Source organism: Odontesthes bonariensis, chromosome 1 (assembly GCF_027942865.1).
Source record: "Odontesthes bonariensis isolate fOdoBon6 chromosome 1, fOdoBon6.hap1, whole genome shotgun sequence".
In the NCBI taxonomy this organism is placed as follows: domain Eukaryota; kingdom Metazoa; phylum Chordata; class Actinopteri; order Atheriniformes; family Atherinopsidae; genus Odontesthes; species Odontesthes bonariensis.
In genome coordinates this window covers 40,367,590-40,375,545 of record NC_134506.1, presented here as the reverse complement: position 1 = coordinate 40,375,545, position 7,956 = coordinate 40,367,590, and positions in this window count along the sequence as shown.

Here is a 7,956-nt window from a genome sequence, read left to right as displayed (position 1 = left end):
GCGTAAGACAGTTTAAGCTTTATTCTGTCAGCTGCAAGCCTTTGGAAAAGAGAAACACAAAACATATTTCAAACCAGTCAGGAGGCTTACTTGCAAATCTTATCAACAAGTACAAGCCTTTAGTGCTTTAATCGGTCTTTGTTAAATAAGCAGTTCCCTCTGCTGATGCATCTTGTCAGGGAAAGGGTTCAGTCAGGGTAAAGAGACCATCTCGGTATCAACATGCTAAGATAATTCATTCTCTTTCATATTCCATGGAAGCTGATTGGTCAGCAGTTGGAGTTTTGATATGTACGGACAGGGTTGGACTGGCAAAGAATTCATCCCCAGCTATTTTTGCCTGGGCTCGTCCCATTTTCCCCCAATATGTGCACTGCAATGTAAAGGAATTTAAAACATATAAGCTGCCCGGAAAGTGAGAGGAAGGTGTGTACAGTAAAGATCAACCTCTCAGTGGAGCAATTTTTACTTAGGACTACTTAACTTAAGTATTAATCGCTTATCATGACTTAAGAGCGGTGTGTGGATGTCTTTGTGGGCTCACAAAGGAGCTGGGATGAAGTAGGATCTTTTCCCTAAAGGGGGGGGGGGGTATTCAGAGAGTAGAGCTGTGGGGAAGCTACATGTAGGAGGTAAAGTTTCTCTTTGAGGTTGTTATACTGCAGCCATCTTCACCAGAATCAGCATCTGTCCAGGCTCTGCCTCCACCACTGCAGCTAGCTAAAAGTTGCCTGCATGGGTTACATTGCCATGTAACATGTTTATTAAAACCTTTTATAGTGCATTGACATTCCATCGATCCACTTTTTGTGGAGTGTCTGCAATGATTTGATTGTTTCCTGGTGACACATAAAGCAACCGTATAACCCTCAGAGTTCAGGGTGCTTGCAGCCAACTGTTTTAGGTAATTGCAAAATTACCAGACTGAGCCAGCGTGTGGATGTCCTATCTTGAATGTAAACCTGGTTACCATGACGATGTCCCCCAGGAAGACGTGAACCATCGTTACATTAATGAAACCCGGAGATATCTTCCTAAGCCCCAGTAAAAGCATGTGCTTTGAAGTCTAATTTATATTGGAAGACAAATGGCTCAACTTTACCCATTAATTCAGTGACAGACTGTATCATTTAGACTTGCATTGCTCATAAATAGGAAGTCTTATTCGTATGATTATCAGCATTTATTTATTATTAACACAACACATTTTGGTTTGCATTCATTTGTTTGTACAGATAAACTGTTTTCACCATTTATTATCACTCTATCAAGACTGCTGATTAAGACACTATTAGTTTAGTCGATAGATAGAAATCCTTCTGATTTATTTTGTGCAGTATTCAAAGTAGCAAACATAAAATTGGACATTTTATCTTGGTAGTTTAGGATGAATTTAGCTCTGAAACTGTTAAATCTGTTAATGTTACTGAAATTCTCCGTGATGAACTGATGTACATGAACAAACACAATGAGACTCCAGGTTTGTCAGAAGCAGAACTGTTGATGGAGACTCAAGCAGAACAGAGACTGATTAATATCATTACATAACATGGATCCTCTAATCATTCTTTGAATCCTAATATTAGACTGCTCCCATGCTAATCTATTTGTCTTGGCATAATCTATGGTCTGCTCATGTAAGCAAGTCTTCACCTAAAACTTGATGGTGTCACTGTGTACCGCAGCGTATTATTATTATGTAAACGGTCACAATGCTGCTATTGGCCCAGGCAGCAGGCTACAGCCGGTCATTTCTGCGGCAGAGTCATCTTCTAAATAGATCCGATCTGCAGCTCAACACCTACGCAGCAGGTGTCAACTTTGAACACTACAGGGGGAGCGGAGCCTTCTTTTAGCCTTCATGTTAATTAGTAAGCCAGACATACACACTGTTAACAGATCGGTGGATATTTCGGCTTTAAACTAAACAAAAAAACTATCAAAGGTGTTCAGGAATATTCAGTTGGTTGCAATGTACAACTTTGCCTCAAGGTGTCACTAAATCCAATCCAATCCAAGTTTGATTTGGCTTTCCAGACCCAGATCTTATTTTGAGACTAGATGGGTGCTCAGATTTTCCAAATATGCAGTCAAAATCTTAAGCCTTTCCATCTTTCGTGTTATCTCTTTCTAACTCTATTCCTAACCATGGGGAAATTAAATTGCCACTTTCGCCACTCAAAGATTGGTGAAACTGACAACTGGAGGAGTGGCAGTCCACTTCCTTGCCGCGGCTGAGGTGCCCATGAGCAAGGCATCGTAACCCCATGCTGAGCGGTGCACTGGAAAAAATGCCCCCTCCAAAAATAAGTAAAAAAACAGCAAATAAAAGACGTTTTTACTTGAAATAAGCAAAAAATCTGCCAATGGAACTAATGAAAATCGGCTTGTCAAGATTTCTTGAAATAAGATGTGACATTTAGGACTTTTGACATAAAAGTGATCTTGAAATTAGCTTAAAAACCCTCTTCAAATGTCAAAAAAAGCTTGTTTCATGTGATATGTGACTCAAAACAATTTGTTTTCAAGACTTTTTCACTTAACAAGATATTCAAGATGTATTGTCTTCAAACAAGTCCCTATATCTGGCTGAAATAGTACTTGTTAGGCAGTTGTGTCTGATATTAAATGTAATGAGATATTTTGACTAGAAATGAGACAAATATACTTGGTAAGACTTAGATTGCATTCAAACTGCAGTCCACTACATGTCCAAAATGGCCGCCGCTTTTACGAAGGTCACGTGAGTGGGAAGGGTCAATACAGTATATGTCGTGAAAACAGTTCAATAAGCAGAGATGCTGGAGAGCAATCTTTAGAGGGAAGAACATGTGACAAAACCAGAGGTATCTCTGAGTCAGGCTGAGGTGGACGAGGAGCATTCAACAAAAGTCTCTGAAATTCAAAGAATGGCTGCAACATTTGATTCACTCACATAATTAGTGCATGAAGATTATTGGACCACAGTAGAGACAACACCACTAAGAATGCGGTGGGTTTGACAGCGTGGGAAAGTGGGAGAGACAGAAAAGAGCAGCTGCCCGTGCATGAAACGAAGGTAAATATTAGTCGTGCAGATCCTCCTTATTTAATTTATGCAAAAAGCTTCATAAAAATGACCCAAGCCAGCAAAAAGGTTGAATATGGCTCAGTTTAAGAAGACGTAAAAAAAAGCAGCCGAAAAGGGTAAATGAATTATTTAGATCATTCCTCTTCTTTTATGATTTTTAATATTTATACCTCAAGTTAATAATGGGGGGTTTCCAAAGTCCTCCCTCTTTCTCACACAGTAAACATTGATTTTAATAAGTCATAAAGCAATATTGCGGTCACTCACTAAGGTCCTTTGCTCATTGAATATCAAAAAGAACCAACCGGCTCATTATAAGTAAATTAAGATGCATAATGTATGAGAAAGGGACTAATCGCATGAGCTGGTGGCACAAAACATGGTATTTGTAGTTTAAAAGCACTTTGAGTGGTCAAATAAACTAAAAAAGTGCTACATAAGTACAGTCCATTTACCATATATATGAGATTTGGTTGTTCAAAGTGTGTCTTTGAATTATAATGATGGCGTTTAACCTCAAGGATTGTATTCACCCCATGATCAAAATGAAATTAGATTAAATTCAACTCAATTGGCATCTGATCAGATCTGCTGATTTAAGATTACATTCTTAGAATAAAATCTTAATGATACTTTAAAGGAGCAGTTTGTATGCCTCTAGGCCATTAAATTGCAGGTTTAATGGCCTAAAGGTTTTCAGGTGGCCGTCTTTATTTAAAGGGATAGCTCTGGTTTTATTCTTCAGAGGGGTTTAACCTGTCTGAGGAAATTACGAGTTGTTACCTGAAGCAGGTCAGAGCATTGTCTGTGAGGAGAAACAGGGAGTCTTCACCATCTAAAACTACTCAAACCTCACAAATTTGTAGATAATGAAGGCAAGTTTTACAGCTTTTTGTTTATAAAGCTGACAAAAGCATTTTATGCTCATAAAACATGAATGGAAGCAGGTATATGGCCATCTACTTAAGAAGAAAAAGACTGACTCACATCAGTGATCAGTGTTTAATTGGGTGAATCCTCACAGAAAGCCCCCAGACTGCTGACCTTAGAAGACTAATTAACTGTTAAATCTTACAAAGGTCAACAGTGTCTTGACCAAGGATGAAGAGAGTAGCCACCATATGGCTAAAGATGCTCAGAAGAAGTATGTCTTCACTGCTCTTTTAATCTTTTGAGCTAATTGTGTCTCCCCCCCCCACGTCCAGTCTTCTGGTGACTGTGGCTGGTGCCCAGGCAGACAAAATGTGGTCAAAGTCTAATCTACTTAACTGCTTTCCACTTTGTTTTTCCCAATTATGACCAGGGCTTGTTGTTCTGGGACTGAAATACGCTGACATCAACATTAAATTTGCTCTCCAAGCAAATTTGGAGTTTAACTAAAAAAAAAAGAACCGGATAGGGAAGACAGATGTTTAAATAATATAGATTAGATACAGATTACAGTATAATAGCTATTTATCAAATGACTTTATGAAAACAATAAGAGCATATAAATGGAGGTTTTAGAGCTATGTAGTGAGGGATTGTTTGTTTTTCACTCTCACTGTTCTCATGTTGTAGTTTTCAGGAGTTAAAAACCCTCAGGTACACACTTCCTGCTCAGTTTTCATTTCCAGGGCATCAAACACTGCTGCTTCTTCAAAGCAGGTATCATATATTGCCTTTTTCAGACCCGGCACCTGTAACATCAATGGCTTCATTAATCTGTTAAATAACCATCAGATATGTCGCTTTTACATTGATTTTTATTCAAAAGACAGAGAGAGTCATGATATATGAGCATTGCATTTGTCACATGTGCAAAAGTGAGCAGCACTTCACACTGGAAAAAATGCCCCTCCAAAAATAAGTAAGAAAAACAGCAAATAAAAGACGTTTTTGCATGAAATAAGCAAAAAAATCTGCCAATGGAACTAGTGAAAATCGGCTTGTCAAGATTTCTTGAAATAAGATGTGATATTTAGGACTTTTCAGATAAAAGTGATCTTGAAATTAGCTTAAAAACCTCTTCAAATGTCAAAAAAGGTTGTTTCATATGATATGTGACTCAAAACAATTTGTTTTCAAGACTTTTTCATTTTACAAGATATTCAAGATGTATTGTCTTCAAACAAGTCCCTATATCTGGCTGAAATAGTACTTTTTTGGCAGTTGTGTCTCATATTAAGTGTAATGAGATATTTTGACTACAAATGAGACAAATATACTTGGTAAGACTTTGATTTTTTCCAGTGCAGCTATGGACATGATGTCAGAGTCTTTTGAGTTAAGAGTTGTCATTCAGCAACAGGTTTTAAGGAACAGGTAGCAATTAAAAAAGCCTTTTTTTTCTACTATTTCAACATGCTGAATGAGGTCTCTGACTGGCTTTCACCGGCCTCGCAGCAGCACAGCGCTGCTGTCATCTCAACTCGTTCTCACTCCCATCTTGTTACATAGCGACACATGTCAAGGATGACAGTGCATTTGGGTTTAACTCCAAACAAGTACTTTTAATATGTAATGAAGTGGAACGGTATAGCAGAGAGAAGGAAGTCAAAATAAAACAAAAAGAAAAGAAGTGGACTCAAATTCCTGTGCTTGGGAGTCAGATGACTCTCATCGTCCTCTCCTCTGACGCCATGTTGAAAACAGTTGCTAAGCGTGCTTGAACAAGTGTCAAAATGAAAGAGTTTGGTATGAGAATATATCAGCCTTCTCAAGACAAGTCTTATATTTCTCCTCACATTGGATATTCTGTCTCCAGGACCACGTCTTGATGAGTAAATGTTTCTATGATTGGCACCACGATTAATGAGATAACCACCAGGGGCACATCCAGACATGTTCAGTTGCTGTCAGATTTATTTAAAGAGGACGCTGGGACACACATCAAGTGTCCTTTAGTGGTGGTAACAGGACACATTGGTTGCCGAGACTTAATGTCGTCCTTATGAATAACCAAACAAGTCCCTTTGAAAAGGTCGGAGAGGTTAAAACTCGAGTTTTTGGTTTGGTTTATGCATTTTTTTGGGAAACAATTGACAAAGACCATGCCCTTAAATTCATTCCTTAATTAGTTAATTAAACGTGACATATTTAATTTCAATGTCCAGCTCAGAGTAAAAGAAGCTATTGAGGTTGTGAGTTGATATTTCTAAGATGCAACAGAAATTATCTGTATTTTTTCCCTATTTACATATTCGTATTAATTCAAAACTATAGTTTCTGCAGTTTTCAAGGTGCTGCTCAGGCTTCTGGAGTAATTAGAAAGTTTTAACAAACCGTTAGGTTATTTTTGTAATTGCCTCAGATCATTTGCAGATTCCTTCAGTATTAATATTGCTGTTGTTTTTTTTTTTTTAGCAAGGAAGCTCTAAAAACCCAGCACCAATGAGCTGTAAGTGACATTCTAGGAAAAACAGTCTGACATACTGATGTTAAAGGAGCTAATCCTAAAACTAGAGTCAGTGGAAAAAATGCCCCTCCAAAAATAAGTAAGAAAAACAAATACAAGACGTTTTTGCTTGAAATAAGCAAAATAAATCTGCCAATGGAACTAGTGAAAATCGGCTTGTCAAGATTTCTTGAAATAAGATGTGATATTTGGGACATTTGAGATCTTAAAATTAGCTAAAAAACCTCTTCAAATGTAAAAAAAAAAGCTTCTTTGAAATGACATGTCACTCAAAACAATTTGTTTTCAAGACTTTTTCATTTAACAAGATATTCCAGATGTATTGTCTTCCAACAAGTCCCTATATCTGGCTGAAATAGTACGTGTTAGGCAGTTGTGTCTTATATTAAGTGTAATGAGATATTTTGACTAGAAACGAGACAAATATACTTGGTAAGACTTTGATTTTTTTCCAGTATAGGACTAACAGCTCATATTCTGGCCAAAATAGATGCCAAAAAAAAGATGCGTACAGGCATAAAACATCTATTAATGCAGCTTTGAAGCATTTAAACAGCCAATCTAAGCTCGTGTCTGAGCGTGTGACAAGCCCAGAACAAACGCCTAAGTACAGAAATGTGGCAGCTCGCGTCCTCTTAAACCGCTCAACTGTGTCGAGAAACAGATGATTTAAATGGACAGAAAGTTGAATGAGCATTCAGCAGTTAGTGGGTGATGGTTTCTGGACATCTGCTTTGTGTTTTACAGTTAAAAACATTTCAGCTTTTCAGGAGTCATCCGTGGATGCTTTTGATTTAGATCCAAACTTGAATGTAAATACGAGGCCGCGGTTTTCATTTGCTCTTTCACAGCTGTTCTCGTTCTTCATATTACGTCTCATATACGCTGCAACTAAGAACTCCTGCCTATGTAAATGCCACATAGACGATATTTCTAGCTTCTTAATAATTGATGGCAGATCCTAATGTAAGAGCTAAATTGGAGTCGGCCAAAACAAAAGCCCTTTCAAAACTCTATTATTCCCCCTGTGACCTTTCTCTGCGGCAGCTGGGGGGGGGGGGGAGTGGATGATGATCCCCAGTTTGTCAAAAAAAAGAGGGAAATTGGAGTTAATAGGCAGCTTCTCTGCAAACACTGGATGTTATTATGAATGGGAGGCAATCACACAGATCAAATATACAGCAGGGGAAAATGGAGCTGGAATTCAGAGGCTAAAAAGGGGAAAAAAAAAAGGAGGGGAAATACAAATTGAAGAGGCTGGTAAACATAATGATGTGTGCCTGTTGTAATCGTCCCTTTAAATGCAGATACTGAAGAGAAGCGTTGACTGATGGGGACAGTGGAGACATGAGGAGACGGAGCTGGATGGGAACCGGTCTAAAGTTACAACTCTTCTGCTGGCGAGCAGAAGCCTCAGAGTTCTTTCTTTCCTTCGTTCTGTTTCTTGTTTGCAGACCCGGTAAAGATCCACGTCCGAGCAGCACCAATG